At 40.4% G+C, this 16420-nt stretch overlaps 2 long non-coding RNA genes across 2 annotated transcripts in view; one reads left to right on the plus strand and one right to left on the minus strand.

The window, feature by feature from the left end:
* Positions 1-2068: 2068 nt before the first annotated feature.
* LOC125617669 overlaps positions 2069-16420 on the minus strand; it is a 59556-nt gene continuing 45204 nt past the window's right edge. The window contains exon 3 of the long non-coding RNA XR_007348750.1: positions 2069-6787. This is a non-coding gene — a long non-coding RNA (uncharacterized LOC125617669). The remainder of the gene's footprint in view (positions 6788-16420) is intronic.
* LOC107160475 lies at positions 9476-15405 on the plus strand. The gene is made up of 3 exons (XR_001505863.2): positions 9476-9629; positions 13072-13139; positions 14667-15405. It is a non-coding gene; the product is annotated as an uncharacterized LOC107160475 (long non-coding RNA).

Below are 16420 nucleotides of genomic sequence, written 5' to 3' on the forward strand. Positions count from 1 at the left end.
TTTCTTTCTTTCTTTCCCTCCCTCCCTCCCTCTCTCTCTTTCTTTTGTACCAGGGATTGAACCCAGGGGCACTTAACCATTGAGCCACTTCCCCAGGCTTTTTTATTTTTAGATAGGGTCTTGCTAAATGTCCTTAATAATTTTGCTGAGGCTGGCCTCGAACTTGCAATCTTCCTGCCTCGGTCTCCAGAGTTGCTGGGATTACAGATGTGTGCCACTATGATTTGTTTTTATGAAGCTCAAGTTCAGAAAAAAAACTGTAGAATTTACATCTTTGAAAAATAAAATACAGAATGGATTGAGGGTGGTGGTAAAGGTCTTATATTATCTCAGCACTCACCATACTCTGTGCCCTCAACAATAGTTCTCTGCTCTTGTCTCTTGGGGGTGATGGTGATGGTGTGGAATTTAAATTATGGATGTTCTGCTCTTTCTGTGACACCTTCCTTGAGTCAAAATTCTTTTCAATCACCATTCTATAGCTTCTTGAATTGTTCTCATGCAGTTTTCAGTTTCTGCAAAAACTGAAATGGAATAGACGATATGATTTTTACAATGTGATAAGATGGTTAACTTTATACATCAACCTGTGTGACAGGTTGCCCAGATTAATGTTAATTCTGGGTATGTCTCTGAGGATGTTTCTAGATGAGATTAGCATTTGAATCTGTATATTTAGTAGACCGCACCCCAATGTTGGTGGTCATTATCTAATCTGTGTGAGGGTCTGAACAGGATAAAATGTCAGAGGAAGAAGAATCCCCTTTTCTTATCGCCTGCTTGGGCTGGAACATCCATCTTCTCCCACCCTTGGACTAAGACTTGCACTGTTAGCTCCCCTGGTTCTTTCTTAGGCCTTTGGATTTAGACAGTTCAGCCCTCCTGGGTCTCCAGCTTGTAGGTGGAAGATTGTGGGACTTTCCAGCTTCCACGTTTGTATAAGCCTATTCCTTTCCTCATTCTATCCATCCATCCATTCCTATTGGTTCAGTTTCTCTAGAGAATCCTGATTAAAACATGGTACTGGTTTGGATAAGTGTTCCCCAAAAGCCTGTGTGCTAAAGGTTTGGTCTTGAGGGTAGTACTATTGGGAGGTGATGGAAACTTTGAGAGGTGTGGCCTAGTGGGAAGTCCTCAGGTCACAGAGGTGTGCCCTTGAAGGGTACTGTGAGGCTCCAGTCCCATTTCCTTTTTTCTTTGCTTCCTGGCTTGTGATATGAGTTTTCTCTGCCATGTAATTCTGCCATAATGTGCTGCTGCTGTGGGCTGCTCACATCAACTCCTATGAGCAGTTTAAGGTTTTCCTTGTATCTTGCCCAGAGTCACCAAGTTTCATAGATGTTATTGTTGAGGTGAGCCTCAATCCACCAATGAATCACCTGCAGGAAGAGAGCTAATTCTATTCATTTTAGGAGATTAAAGATGGCCACAGGTCCTTTGCTACTTCTCCCATTGAGATGAAGGGGAGCCCTTGGATCTGGGGAGCTCTGGCTGGTTGATCAAGAAAAATTGGTGGAAGTGATGCTGTGCCAGTCTTTAGCCCAGCTCCAAAAGCAACTTCCACCTCCTGTCCTTTGGGCCATCCTGTGGGAGCCTGAGTTGCCATGTAAGAAGTTTGAATTTCCTGAAATTGCCATGCTGGAGTGGCCACATGCAGCACTCTGGCAAACCACTTAGTAGAGACTGGTTGTCCTCAAAAAAGTGACAAAAAATGCAAGAGAAGCTGTCTTATACTTAGACCAGGCATCTGCCTGCTGATGCCATGGATTGACCCCACAGATTGTGCCATTTCCACTACAGCCAGCCCTGTGTAAGAAAGTGTGTTTCCCTTCAGCCTCATTCATGCTCTGTGAGTCAAACTTTTGGATTCTTATCAACCAGCAAAAGACTTCAGTGCATTTAGCATAGATGCACTTAGATTAATTCTCCCTCCTGCATTTCTTATAGAATATCCTCAGTCTTTTCTTCTATGTCAGATACTTTAATTAGCTTCTAATCATACAGGGTGCCATTTCTTTTTTTTAAGAGAGAGGGAGAGAGCAAGAGAGAGAGAGAGAATTTTTTTAATATTTATTTTTTAGTTATCAGCGGATACAACATCTTTGTTTGTATGTGGAGCTGAGGATGCCAGGCGAGCGCGCTACCACTTGAGCCACATCCCCAGCCCCACAGGGTGCCATTTTGATATTCCCTTTATTGTCATCACAGCATGAAAGGTTTCTGCCAGGGTAGGTAGGTTGAGTGACTGTGGTTCCATATTGGTTATTGTAATAAAATCAACAGATCCTCGTGGCTTGAGTTGTTTTAGATGAGATCAGCTTCGGTTTAAAGGCTCATCTTGTTATTCTTTGTATTATTCTTTGTTTCTGTTATAAAGATTCTTTTACAAATATTCTTTTGTATTTATTTAATGTTTATTAACAAATTATTTTATTTCCAGAAAGCCTGAGCCTTTCTGAACAGAATGGAAATATGAAAAGAAAGAGAAGCTGGGTGTGAGGGCAAATGCCTTGTAGTCAGGAGGCAAGTTCAAGGCAACTTAGGGAGACCCTGTCTCTAATAAAATAAACAAACAAACGAATGAATGAATAAAAAGGGCTGGGGATGTAGAGAGTACCTCTGAATTTAATCCCTAGTGCTGAAAAAAGAAAAGAAATAAAAAACAGAAGACCTTTATCACAGCCATGTCTTCGCAGTTCCTCCTCAAGTAGGCTGTCTGTTGTGCTATTTAGAATATGCTGTGAGGTCTTCTGCTGCTATATTTGAATACTACAAATTGGGTAATTTATAAGAGGAATTTGTTTTACAGTTCTGGAGGCTGGGGAGTCCAATGTTGAAGGGCACATCTGCTGAGAGACTTCTTGCTGGCAGGGACTCTCATCAGAGTCCTGAGGCAAAGCAGGGCACTTGGTGCTCAGAAGAACAAGGCAACTAGAAAAAGCTCACTTGTATAGAAAAGCTACTCCTGTGATATCCCATTAATCCTTTAACCCAGAGCTGAACCCTTACCATCTAACTACCTCCCAGGCTTCTTGGGCTTCAGGTACCCAGGTGTCTTTTTTGGAACCATCATCCTAGTGTAAGTCCTCCCATCTTCAGAGTGATCACTTGGTCCACTCTCCACTCCAGTCCAATTTGAGTCCATGATATTCTCATTGTTAAGGTTCCGAGGTCTTCTGAAGGCATGGATTTCTCTGCATGCCCACACATTTGAGTGTAGGAATATTTGTGGATTCTGGAATCCATGTGTGGGTGATACAGTTCAGTGGTATTGCACTTGCCTGGAGTCCAGGTATCGGGGCACAGCTTCCTGAGGGGCCCCAGGAACAACTGTTCACCTCTGAGGCCTTACCAGCCCTTGAGTTGCCTCCTGCTGAGGAATGTCTCAGCCCCATGAAGGATCCACCTACCTCACCTGATTTCCAGTCCAGGACACTCTTTCTCCCTATCTGCCTTCAAAGGTCCTGGGCTCCTCGAGACACTCCCCAATACACCTGCAATCCTCTCAAGGAACTCCAGCCTCCAGCAAATAAAAGTCTGAAAAGGAAATTTGTCTGAAAGGAACCTCTGAGCTCAGGGTTCCCTGAACAGAGAGAATCCAAAGTCCTTTGTCTAGGCTTGGAAGTGGAGAGTGGTATGCAAAGACAGAGGAAAGCAGGGTTAGGTGAGGAAAAACCAGGAAAAATAAAACACAAATTAATTTTATAATAAGTGATCCTGTTACAATGGGGGAAATATTTTACTGCTTATTGCTCCACTAAAAACTCTGGAGATGGGCTGCCAAGAAAATAGGTTTATTCAAAAGGCAGCTTTGAGGAAGACAGATGAGAACTTTTTGTTTCAAATCTCCATCTTCAGGGGACTCAGGGGTGTGGAAATCTTTTATAAGAGAGGAGGCAACGTGGGATGAAATACAGGAAATATACATATAAAGATTTAGTTAGCCCCAGAACATGTACATCTGTGCTTCCTTGGTGTCTGTCCCCGGCATGAGGCTTTTATTCTTAGTGTGAGGAAGCTCAGAAGTTAAAATAATTTGGAACTTTTAATTTCAAAGGAGGTCTGCTTCAAATCCTCCCTATTTAGTTCATTCCTAATCTTAGGGAATTGGGGCTCCATGTCATGTGGATGGTAGTTTATTATTGTTGGATCAGTATATAGATCCCAATGAAGGGACTGGAATATGAGTCAGATATTTATTTCTGAAGGAGGCAAAATCAGAAACACTTGATAGCTCTGCCTAGGGGAGAACTTTAGTGTTAGATTGCGTAAGAACTCACTTTCTAGGACTTCCCACTATTTTTGGTGGAATTTGACAAGGGACTCCACATGATTTTCCCCTGACTCTGAACGATTTCCCATGAAGACATTGCTGATTATTTTGCCAAGCACCTTGTTCCCATGAAACTGGAGCCTTGTCCTGATTTTTTTAAATATATATTTTTAGTTGTAGATGGACACAATACTTTTATTTTGTTTATTTTTATTGGTGCTAAGGATCGAACCCAGTGCCTTACACGTGCCAGGTGAGCGCTCTACTGCTAAGTCCCAGCCCCAGCTCCATTGCCTGATTTTTGATATGATTGGTCCCAGGTTTGGAGGGAAAGTGACAGTTTAGGAGTCAGTATCAGAAGACCCCTTTTTAGCCTATTTTAACCAACAGAAGTTTTGGGAAATATTAATTCTTAGGCCAAAAGCAAACAAAAACAAAAAACAAAAAACATCAACAAGAGTAGAACAATCCAGTCTGCATAATAGATTTGCATTGTAGGTACTGGGTATTGCACCTAGAGGTGATTTACAACTGAGCTACATCCACAGCAGAGGATTTTGTTGTGCAGAGGATTGTACCCAGGGTCTCATATATGCTAGGCAAGTGGTCTGCCACTGAGTCACAAAACAGCACCACAACTTTTTTTTTTTTTTTTTTTCAAAACAGTCCTCTTTTTATTTTTTATTTTGACACAGGACCAAGTTGCCCAGGTTGGCCTCTAACTTGTGATCCTTCTACTTCAGCCTCCCCAGTCTCTGGGATTATAGACGTGTGCCACCACATTTGGCCAGTTGCATAATAGAGTTAAGCTAATAACCATAATCTCTTTAATTCTATCTAATCTATATTTATATAATCAAGAAAATCAACTTGCTGTAAAGGTAGTCCTGTCACATTTCACTAAGAAGAGTACTTGTTGGCATCTGGGTACTCTGGGTAGAAAGTTCAACATATTTTATAATATCTTTACATACATTTTTCAGAACAGTAAAAATTTTGAACACAAGTTATAAGAACATGTATATACACTTAAGTGTATTTTGTAAACTAAGTCACAGTGTAAACAGCACAACTTTAAAACAAAGGTTTTAAAGAAAACCTTTAAAGACCTTATAGCCACTTTTGCCTGTGGGGTGCTGCATACCTGTAATCCCAGAGACTCTGGAAGCTGAGCAGGAGGATTACAAGTATGAGGCCAGCCTCAGAAATTTAGTGAGAGCCTTATCAATTTAATAAGATTATGGTCTTAAAATAAAAAATAAAAAAGGACTGGGGATGTAACTCAGTGGCAGAGTGCTCCTAGGTTCAATCTCAGTACCCCCCTTCCCCAAATAACAAAAACAAACAAAACAAAACAAAACAAAAAAACAGTCTTACACATCTCCTATGCCAAAATCTTAACCTTAAATTTGTCTTAAGATGAAGGGTGAATAAAGAGGGATTGCCCCTTATAACTATAGAGACATGGCTCATGATATCTCATATGACTATAAATAGTATATTCTTTATTTATACTTAGATAACTTAGAAATTTATATTTAGATAGCTTAGAAATTTAGCAAAACGATTTAGTTATCTCTATAATATGTTAACAATCACAATTTACAGCATTAAATCCAGCCTATCAGATTTTTAAAGTGTTAGAATATTTATATTAATAAAATATCATATATTGTAAAAATAGTAGTTTAACCAAAATTATACACCAAAAAGAAGCTTTAGTACAGATAAAGATTTGAATAAACTCTCTTGGAGTTAATTTTATCTTAAGCAATCAAAAACCTAATAAAATCAGCAGAAAACAAGGGAAATTACCTTCCCCCCCTTTTTTACTTTTCTGCAAATTTCTTCAATGTCTCAATTAATAGAAGAAAAATAGCATCTCAAATCTTCTGCATGTAATTTGTTTCCATATGTTGCTTTGGTTGAGTATATAGACAAAACCTTTGCTCACACAGATGTATAGTTGAAAAGGGGAGGAGTACTTCAGTATCCTTTTCAGCAAATAGTATATATTCTTCTCTGATACCTCCTCAAAATAAGTAGTAGCTTCTTTAGATTAGTTGCAAGGTGGAATCTGAAACCATATTACTGAACTTCTGGTGCTTTTACATTAAAATCCATTTGTCTTTCTTGTACTTTAAATGGTGGTTTCATGCAAGATTCTGTAACATCATGCATCAGTTATTGATTCTGAAGAGAACTCCCAGCAATATAGTCTCTAGAATTGAACAAAACATAGTATCGATCCCAGCTCCATTCCAGAAACACCTCTTCAAACTGGAAGGGGAAAATGGTGGTGAAAACGATGTCCACGAAACAGACTTACAGCTCACCTGCGGGACAGGCAGGTATAGATCTGTCTTTGTAAGAGCTTGACAGCATCACCTGGGGCTAGGCTCAGGTCATAGCTTCCTGCTGCCATGCATTTGAGCTCTGGAATCCATTGCCTTTTGGGCTCCATGCCTGAACCACAATTCCTGAAGCTAGGAGGCCACCAACGTAGGAGATTGTCTTGATAAAACATAAAATAGAGCAATTATTGTCAAACTGTTGGATCTTAACTATAGAAGCACTTTAAAAGTTACTTTAAATTTTTCTATGATTTAAGCTTTAATAAAAGCATCAAAACGTTATTATTCTATGTCTTCGGTAATTAAAAGTAGAGAAAATAAAAGATTTTAAATAATAGAAAACTGGACATGGTGGTTGAGACCTGTAATCCCAGCAACTCAAGAGTCTGAGGCAGGGGGATTCCAAATTCCAGGCCAGCCTTAACAATTTAGCTAGGCCCCAAGAACTCAGAGAAACCCTGTCTCAAAAAAAAAAAAAAAAAAAAAAAAGGGGGCGGGGGAGATGTGGCTCAGTGGCTAAGTGTCCTTGGGTTTAATCCCTGGTACCATAAACAAATAAACAAACAAATGAATAAATAAATAAATAAATAGGGCTCAGGATATAGTTCAGTGATAATGAGATAGGGACCTTAATCAAGAGGGTACAAGAAAAATGCTGTCTGGAGTAAAAGCCAAGGAGATGAGTCATATTGTACCTATTTATGATAAATTCCATTACTATAGCAACTCCTGCCACCAGTTCTGTATTCTAATTAGGTAAAAATAATCAATGGGGGGGGCTGGGGTTATGGCTCAGTGGTAGTGTGCTTGCCTAGCACATATGAGGCACGGGGTTCAATTCTCAGCACCACATAAAAATATAAAGATATCTGGTCCATCTACAACTAAAAATATTAAAAAAATATATCAATAGGAACAAATAGGGTAAGGTCTTCAATTAGATCTGTGGGGAGGGGAATGAGGCACAGCTTAGCACATAAGACTTGCCCAGGCATTGGGCCTTGAGCTACTCTCTCACTTGGCCCACTCTGCTCTACTTTAGAAGTATACTTTCATTTTCAACAAATCTGTGCTTTGCCTATTCTGCATGTCTTGCTCAATTCTTTGTCTGAAATGCCAAGAACCTGGACCCCAACAGAATCATTTAGGGAGCCAGCTTCAAGGTAAGCACTCCCTCCTTTGGGGTGTTCCCCATTGTATTCACCTAAGCCTACTTCCCTTTTCTATCAGGTTCTCTGACAGTACCACATTCAGACTGAGGAGTAACTGATGCTTCCCAGGGCATCCTCAGGATGAGCACAAGAGCACCTCCATTTGAGTGTTGAGAACTCTGTAGCCCAAATGAGTGGAAACCCTGTAACTTTGCCAGACTTTCTGGCACTTAGTCTCCCTGCCATGTACTTGTGCTGGGTTCCTGGAGATCGCTAGATTTTTCTCTGTTTTCATTTTAATGCCTTCTTCCTTCTGATCACAATTTCTTTGGCTGTAAACAATGAGACACCTTTGGCCCTTGGCTACACTCTCAGTGGCACAGGTTGGGCAGTTAAATGCTATTAGGGTGCCCCTTGCTTGAAGACTCCCATGACAGGATAATGCCATTGTGAGCCACAGATAAATTTAGTCTGTGCCAGAGTCAAGAGAAAGCTCACCATCACAGGCACACAGTAAAACGATCTACTTGCCCCAACTTTGTGGTGACCCAAAGGAAATAGCTCAGCCAAGACTAATCACTTCAAAAATCTTTCTATCTCTATTGTGGGCACTAAACCCAGCCTTATGACTCCTTACTTTTCTTTCTTTCTTTTTTTTTTTTTTTGGCACAAGGGATTGAACCCAGGGGGCACTTAACCACTGAGCCACATCCCCAGCCCTTTTTATATTTTATTTTGAGACAGGATCTCACTAAGTTTTTAGGGTTTCACTAAATTGCTGAGGCTGGCCTTGAACTTGCATTCCTTCTACTTCAGCCTCCTGAGCTACTGGGAATACAGGCATGCACATCTGCTCCTGGCTACTTTTCTTTATTAGTCTCTTAGAGGCCTTTGTGCCGAGGCTGCCAATTCTTCTTCTCCTGAAGTGTTCTTGGTACCTCCACCTGAAGACAAAATGTCCCTTTTGCACCAATCATTACCCTCAACCCTCATGGGGAAGTTGGGGTCTATTGGTTCTGGTGGTTTTCCCTGCCTTGGAGCATAAGCCAGACCTGGAGGATGTGTGGAGTTCCTTTTATCATTTAGATATGGGGAGGGAACGGAAATAGATTAGGCCTCTGGAATGAGGTTAATTAGTGCCTGGATGATAATCAGTGCCTGAGTGCTCCTTAGCCTCTTGGGTGGTAGATAGGCCAAATTTCATTGGATTTATGAAAACAGCTAAAGGATGATCAAAGTTGGGTACTACATTTAGGAGTCCCATGAATTATTCTTGGCTACTGCCCTTGGAGAAAGCTCTACCTCATCCCAACATTAAAAAGGTGTCCCCAAAAGCAAACTGGGACTTAATTGTCCTAGGGCCTTTGAGTTGGCTTCTTATCCCTTGCCCCAACCCAAGGCTTCACCTATATTTTGCAATCAATTCGTTGCTGCCAGGCCAGTCCACAAAGGCATTCATCTTCTTGATAAGACTTAGCAGTCGGAAGAGACTTATGGGATTAGAGAAAGAATATGCTCTGGGGAACTAAGTAGAGTGGCACTGGTGCCCACTCTAAGAGCCAGGAATGTCTGGTCACCTAAGCTAAGATCCCTGGCGGATGGCCCAGGGATAGTGTAAGTCAGAGATAGCTCATTCCTTGGAAGGATGCGTTGGATGGAATTTGGAATTTAGTCCTAAGATTCTTAAGGTCCTTCTTTTACAGACAACCATGGGAGGAAGAACTACCTCGGTACCCCAGGAGTCCTTGTTGGCTGTATTCTGTGCTACTGGGACTGCTTCAATCTTGAAAACCTGAGAAAGAGCTGCCTCATTTTCTATTGCAATACTGCTTGACCCCATAGCTGCTTAAGGTAGGAGTCTCAGAACAATGGCCTGTTAATGGTAGCCCAAAGTTTAATGCTGTCCTTCAATTGAATCTATTTTGCAAAAGACAAGGCAAATGGATCAGAAATCCCATGCATCCAAGCTTTCATGGTCTTTATACAAAAACCCATTATTATACAAAGACAAAAATCCACCAGTCCCCAGAGAAGCCTCTGTTCCTGCCTCTGATCTCAAACAACCCTCTACTGAGTTGTATCCCTTCTTTTGGGGAACACCAACAATCCCCCCTCATATCACTTACCAGAGGAAATAGATTACCAACCCCCTCCTTGTGCAAACATTCTGAGCCCACAACATACTTGTAGTGGGGCCTGGACCCTCTCTTCTCACCAAAACTATCATAACTCCCAATTACCCTGGCAACAAAATATCAAGACCTTCACAAAGAAAGCTTGCTGAGGGCTATTCAAAGGGTCATAAACTGACTAAGGGAGCAGAAAATGGAGGCAAAAGTGGGGGGACTCAATTTTCTTAAATATTTAACTCTTGGAGGTGGTCCATGCAGTTCCTACCAGTCAGTCAAAAGCCAAAAGTTGGACCTGAGCGGGACTCTCTGGAACTGCAGGGCAGGAGAGGCACGCCATCCTTCTCTTCTCTGAGAGGACCCGCTCTCTCCCTTGAAGGTGACCCCTTTTTCCTATACCTTCTAATAAACTCATGCCTAATACTCTGAGGGACATGTCTATTGAGGTCTTTCTGACATGATTTCAAGAACTGGGGTTTGTTGGGGGTCTCTATGCTGCTTCAGTTTCACGAAGGCCCATGCCCTGTCACATTTGGTGTTTCTACCCAGTTATACTCAGTTTCCTAACTCTGTTTCTGATTACTTTCTTCATTCAGTCTTTTCTGAACCTCCATTCTTCATCTCAGATTCTTAGTGACTAGAGGAAAAGTCTTGAAATAATTGATGGTTAGATTAGAGCACACTCTAGTAAAAAACGGAATATCTCTTGATTGAAACTCAGATACCACAGCCCTTAGGGATAAGAATTGAGGCTATTGTCCTTGATCTTCTTGGGGGAAAAAATGTTGCCTGATAGCAATTGAAAGATTCTTGGCAAGGGTAACATTCTTGTAGAACCCGAAGGTCAGTGATTATGAGATTTTTGAACCCCGATGCCCAGTAGGATAAAGAGTCCTCTTTCTCATCCTCTTCTTCTCTCATCTTTGTCTCTGGACCAATAGAACTACATGGGACCTGGACCTCATTCAAGGCTCAAATCTGGGAACTGTAATTCACACCTAAGGTAAAGAGGTACCCTCCCCATCTCTGGGTCAGGATGCCCTATTCAATACCCTTTGCCTCCCAGCCTCAAAATGGCAGCTTTCCTTACTCCTTAGCTGCCTGATATCTACCCTTCTGAAGCTTGTATCTGCAATGTAAGTTGCATAAGAAATGCCCTAAACAGGTTTGAGACCAGAGGAGAAAGTGTCACTTTTAAATCCAAGCCACTGTGGGACAGAAATGTACTGTTTTACAAGTTTTTCTTGAGAGCCTTTTCCTGAGGTCCAGCCTTTCCCTGAACCCCAAGGGCTCCCACATTCTTTAAGTACCTGGACTAACTCTGATCCAAAGTGCACTCCGGTGTGACATAGATATTACATGTGCTCCTTTACTAGAGCAATCATGGGATGTGTGTCATTTTTTAAAAGCGTCTTTTTTGAGCTCATGGTTTTTCTGATGAATTGATTGACTTTTGGTCCTGCTCACCTGAATTAGTTTGTTTTGTTCTGATTTTTAAAATTTTGTCTTACTGTCATCTCCCCCTCTCCCATTTTCCTTCTGTCTTTATTCAGGGCCCAATTAATCAAGGAGTAACTCTAAAATACACTATAAAAGAAAAGAGATCATCCCTTTCAAAGGGTCCTAAAAAGTAGCATAAATAGTGGTGTTGGTTGACATGGGTCTACCTCATGGATGGACACGTGGCCACCTGAACCGTTGGCTCAGTGTGCATACATGGCTGGCAGACCCGGCTCCAACATCCCCAACTGTACAGTCCTCTTCAGGTCTATGTCCTCTATTCTATATTCTATTGTTCACTGTCACACAAAGGACATATGTGACAGGCACTATTTTAATTTCTAAAGGGTTAAATCTGATAGACAAGGTGTAATAAACATGTGTAGTCTTTTATCTCCTATCTGAGAATATCTAATACATTGTAAAAAACTAAAATCTTTACTTCCGGGTGAGGGTTGTGACTCAGTGGTAGAGCTCTTGCTTCATATTCGAGAGGCCTCATAATGTCCATTGCAATAAAGCTTTTTTAATCGGGGAAAAAGATGGCTTGAGACATTAATTAGGCTTGTCTGATATCTTAGTTTTTATTGGAAACCTAAAGTTAACCTAAAGTTAAACATGGATAAACTAGATTTAACATAAATGGGGTAAACATTTATAAATGTGTCTTTTAGAGGTGACATCTGATTAATTTTCAAAGTTAAATACAAAACATCAACTGCTGAATATAAATTCAAGTAACTGATATTCAGAGATAGACTCAGGAAACTTATTTGTTCAAAGCTATTGTATACAAACTAAGTATGTTCTTGCTATTGTTAATTTCACTCTGTATTTTCCTTGTAAAACTTTATAACTTTTGCCTATTCGTGTTTTGCTGAAATTCTACTTCTTCTTCTTCTTTTTTTTAAAGATTTAAGATTTAGGGCTGGGACTGTAGCTCGGTGGTAGAGCGCCCACCTCACACATGTGAGGCACTGGGTTTGATCCTCAGCACCACATAAAAATAAATAAAGATATTGTGTCCAACTACAACTAAAAAAAATATTTAAAAAAAGAAAATTTAAGATTTAGTTATCTTTATTGTTTTCTTCAATTCTAACTTTCTTTGTTATTCAAGTAGTACTTAACTTTTTTCAGACCATGTATAAGCTAAAAATAACACGAACTGTTCCAAGTTTTCTTTTTTTTTTTAGTTTTTTTGCTACTTTAGTATGCTTTATTTAACACTGAAAACATGATATACAAATGATAATTTAATAATATCAGTGTAAATTTTCCAGTTTATTTTTGCTAGTTTTTTTTAATGTTTTCTAGACTTTCAGTTAGTTTATATTGTAATAGTTGATTAAGCAGTTTAGAATGAAATGCTACTTCTAACAAAATGACCTGAATTAATTTGAGATAATAAGTCATAATCTATAGGGCAGATAGAATATAATGCTGCCGACTTCCAGTACTAATACTGACACTAGTTACATGAAAGGGGTAACTGTACAATTACAGACACTCAAATTAATGTCTAATGTTAACCCATTACTCCCACTGCAAGACTGGTGAAACTTGCCTGCTGGATGTTTAAAACCAAAAGTTGGAGACTAAATCTAAGGAAATAAAAGGACTAAGGAATAGGCAAGGCAATGTTTTGGTTCTTGTCCTTTAAGGTCAACCAGGACCCAGGGACCTCTCAAAGGACCTCTCAAAGGACCTCTCAAAGGACCCCACAACTCAGGTGAGTCATCTGACCTCCTAATCAGGGGGATTGTGAGGACCCTAGAGAACAGGAAGCCAACCAGTGCACATTCTGCAAAGGAGAGTCATTGGAGAGAGAAATGTCACTGATGCTTCCAAGGGAAGCCATGTGGTCAGCAAGTCCCTAATCCATCATAGTAGATGGCACAACTAGTAGAGAAAAAGCTGAAGGAGCTGAGAGGCTTTTCACAAGTTCCCAAGAGTGTCCCTTGAGGAGTCTCAACTGATCCTAATGTTAGATAAGAACAAGGTCTATTTTATTTTATTTTTTAAAAATTTAGTTGTACATGGACATAAAACCTTTATTTTATTTATTCATTCATTTTTTTAAATTTGGTGCTGAGGATCAAACCCAGTGCCTCATGTGTGCTAGGCAAGAACTCTACAACTGAGCCATAACCCCAGCCCCTTATTTCATTTTTTGGTATCAGGGATTAAACTCAGGGGCACTCAACCACTGAGCCACATCCCCAGCCCTATTTTGTGTTTTATTTACAGACAGGGTCTCACTGAGTTGCTTTATACCTTGCCATTACTGATGTTGGCTTTGAACTCAGGATTCTCCTGTCTCAGCCTCTCAAGCTGCTGGAATTACAGACATGCACCACAGTGCTTGGCAAGAGTAAGGTCTATTTTTGACCAACATGGTCTTAAACACCTGACAGGAAAGTATAACCAAAGCACAGTCATACATGGACATTTGAAAAAAAAAACAATGTTTCTTTTAATATAACATGAAACATACACTTGTGTCAATTCTCTCAAAAGTAAGTAAAATGGGGAGGTTATAAAGAAAGTGTTCTTGTGTGGGAGAGCCTAATAACTCCCACCAAGGACTCTAATAGTCACAAGTTTGTCCTGCGTCCATTTGAGTCAGATTTCACAAACTGACCAATCTTCCTCACTTCCTACATAGACGGATTTGATCTGTATTTTTTTTTTTTTTGCTGGAATAATTATCTAGCCCTAAACATAGATATAACCACTAATAATCAACCTCTAACCATTTGTAAGGGCATCCATTAGAGTCACATGGGTTATATAACCAATTCCGCTCTTGGTGGGATTGGTGTGGCCACAGAGTTAGGAGGAATACCCACATCCCTCTCTTATCTTCAGGGTTTGTCTGAAGATCTGTTAGTCTAGAGGAAATATCAAAAGGGATAATTACCTTCCAGAATCAGGTAGACTCATTAGCAGCAGTCACTCCCCAAAATTGGAGAAGATAAGATTAACCACTGAAAAGAGAGGACTATGTCTCTTCCTGGAGGAAAAAAACAGTCTTCACATAAACCAATCTGAGATGGTTAGAGATGCAACAAAGAAATTAGCAGACCATTCTTGAGGATTCAGCAGCAGCAGCTCTCATATGGGATAATGGTCAAAATTTGGAACTGGATGCCTTGGTTACTATGCTTGGTGGGATCCCTTCTGATGCTCCTTCTGTCTTTGTGATTAGGACCCTGCCTCATAAATGTACTAACAAAGTTTATCTCTTCTCATCTAGAGGCCATCAAACTCCAGCTGATCCTATAGCAGGACTTCAAACCCACCTCACCAATGGACCTGAGTGCCTCAAAGTCTTGCCTTGACCAGGTAGTGTGAGAGTTTTGTGACCCCCCGACAGCCCCTGGCCAGCCTGAAGAACATCCAGTGGCAAGGAGAGAGTACAAGAAAAATGCCAGCTGCACTACAAGACAAGGAGATGAGTCATCACGTCCCTGTTTATGATAAGCCCCACTACCATGGCAACGCCCACCATGGAGGGCTTATCACCATAGCAACTCCCAACACAAGTTCTGAATTCTAATTAGGTGAGAATAAAGTAACCAAATGAAAACAAATAGGGCAAGATCTCCCATCAGGTCTGTGAGGAGAACAATGCATATTTTCACTTTAAATAATTCCAAGCTCTGCCTGTTACTTCTGCATGTCTTGCTCAGTTCTTTGTTGGGGATCCCAATTGGACACCTCATCAGTATCAGTCGAACTCCTCTAGGTTCAATTCCCAGCTCCATGAAACAAAACAAAATGTCCTGAAGAAACCAAGCAGGGTGGCTCAGCCCTGTCATCCCAGTGACTCAGGAAGCTGAGGCAGGTGAATTGCAGGTTTAGGCCATTCTTTGCAACATAGCAAGACCCTCAGCAACTTAGCAAAAATCTTGTCTTAAATAAAAAGTAGAAAGGGCTGGGGATGCAGCCCAGTGGTGAAGTACCCCTGGGTTCAATCCCCAGTTTAAAAACAAAAAAAGAATCCCTTTTCTGTTCACTATCAAATAATCCCTTTTTCAGTGAAAAATATTTTTACATTTAGTTGAAGCAAAGTAGACTTTTGACATCAGGCATAGAATAAGATCCATTTAACAGCTTGGAAGGATAAGGAGGAATGAATCACATTGCTGATTAGAGAATCATATACACTCCCTGGGGGCAGTGGCCCACGTCTGTAATCCCAGCAGCTCAGGAGGTTGAGGCAGCAAGATTACAAGTTCAAAGCCAGCCTCACGGGCTGGGGATGTGGCTCAAGTGGTAGCGCACTCGCCTGGCATGCATGCGGCCCAGGTTCGATCCTCAGCACCACATACAAACAAAGATGTTGTGTCCGCTGAAAACTAAAATATAAATATTTAAAAAAATTCTCTCTCTCTCTCTCTCTGTCTTTCACTCTCTCTTAAAAAAAATTAAAAAAAAGAAAACTCCACCAAAAAAATATACATTTTAATAAATATCTTTATATTACCCATGGATATAGAAGGCATCAAACATTGTATTTTAAATATCTAGAGACAAACATCTCAATTGGTTACCAGACCTGGAAAAAAATGTTACCAAATTTTAAAGATATACTTACTAACATCAAGTTCAGATTAACTTATTTGTTGTCATAGTTATACTAAAGTCACATGAATCAGAAGGCATTTGGGCTAACTTAACAGATTTTAAGTTATGTGCTTACTTATCTATAAGCTAATTTGATACTGAGCAAACAAACAAACAAGATATAAGCATATAAACACATAGGTACACACAAAAAAATCTCAAAGCTTAGATTTATCATTTGATAGTTTTTTTTTGGGGGGGGGGCATGGTACTGGGGATTGAAACCAGAGGTGCTTTATCACTGAACTATAGCCTCAGCCCTTTTTATTTTTTATTTTAGGACAAGGTTTCACAAAGTTGCTTAGGGTCTCCCTAAATTGCTGAGGTTTTCCTTGAACTTGAGATCCTCCTGCCTCAGCCTTCCTAGTCACTGAGATTATA

Source organism: Marmota marmota, unplaced genomic scaffold (genome assembly GCF_001458135.2).
Source record: "Marmota marmota marmota unplaced genomic scaffold, marMar, whole genome shotgun sequence".
Classification (NCBI taxonomy): domain Eukaryota; kingdom Metazoa; phylum Chordata; class Mammalia; order Rodentia; family Sciuridae; genus Marmota; species Marmota marmota.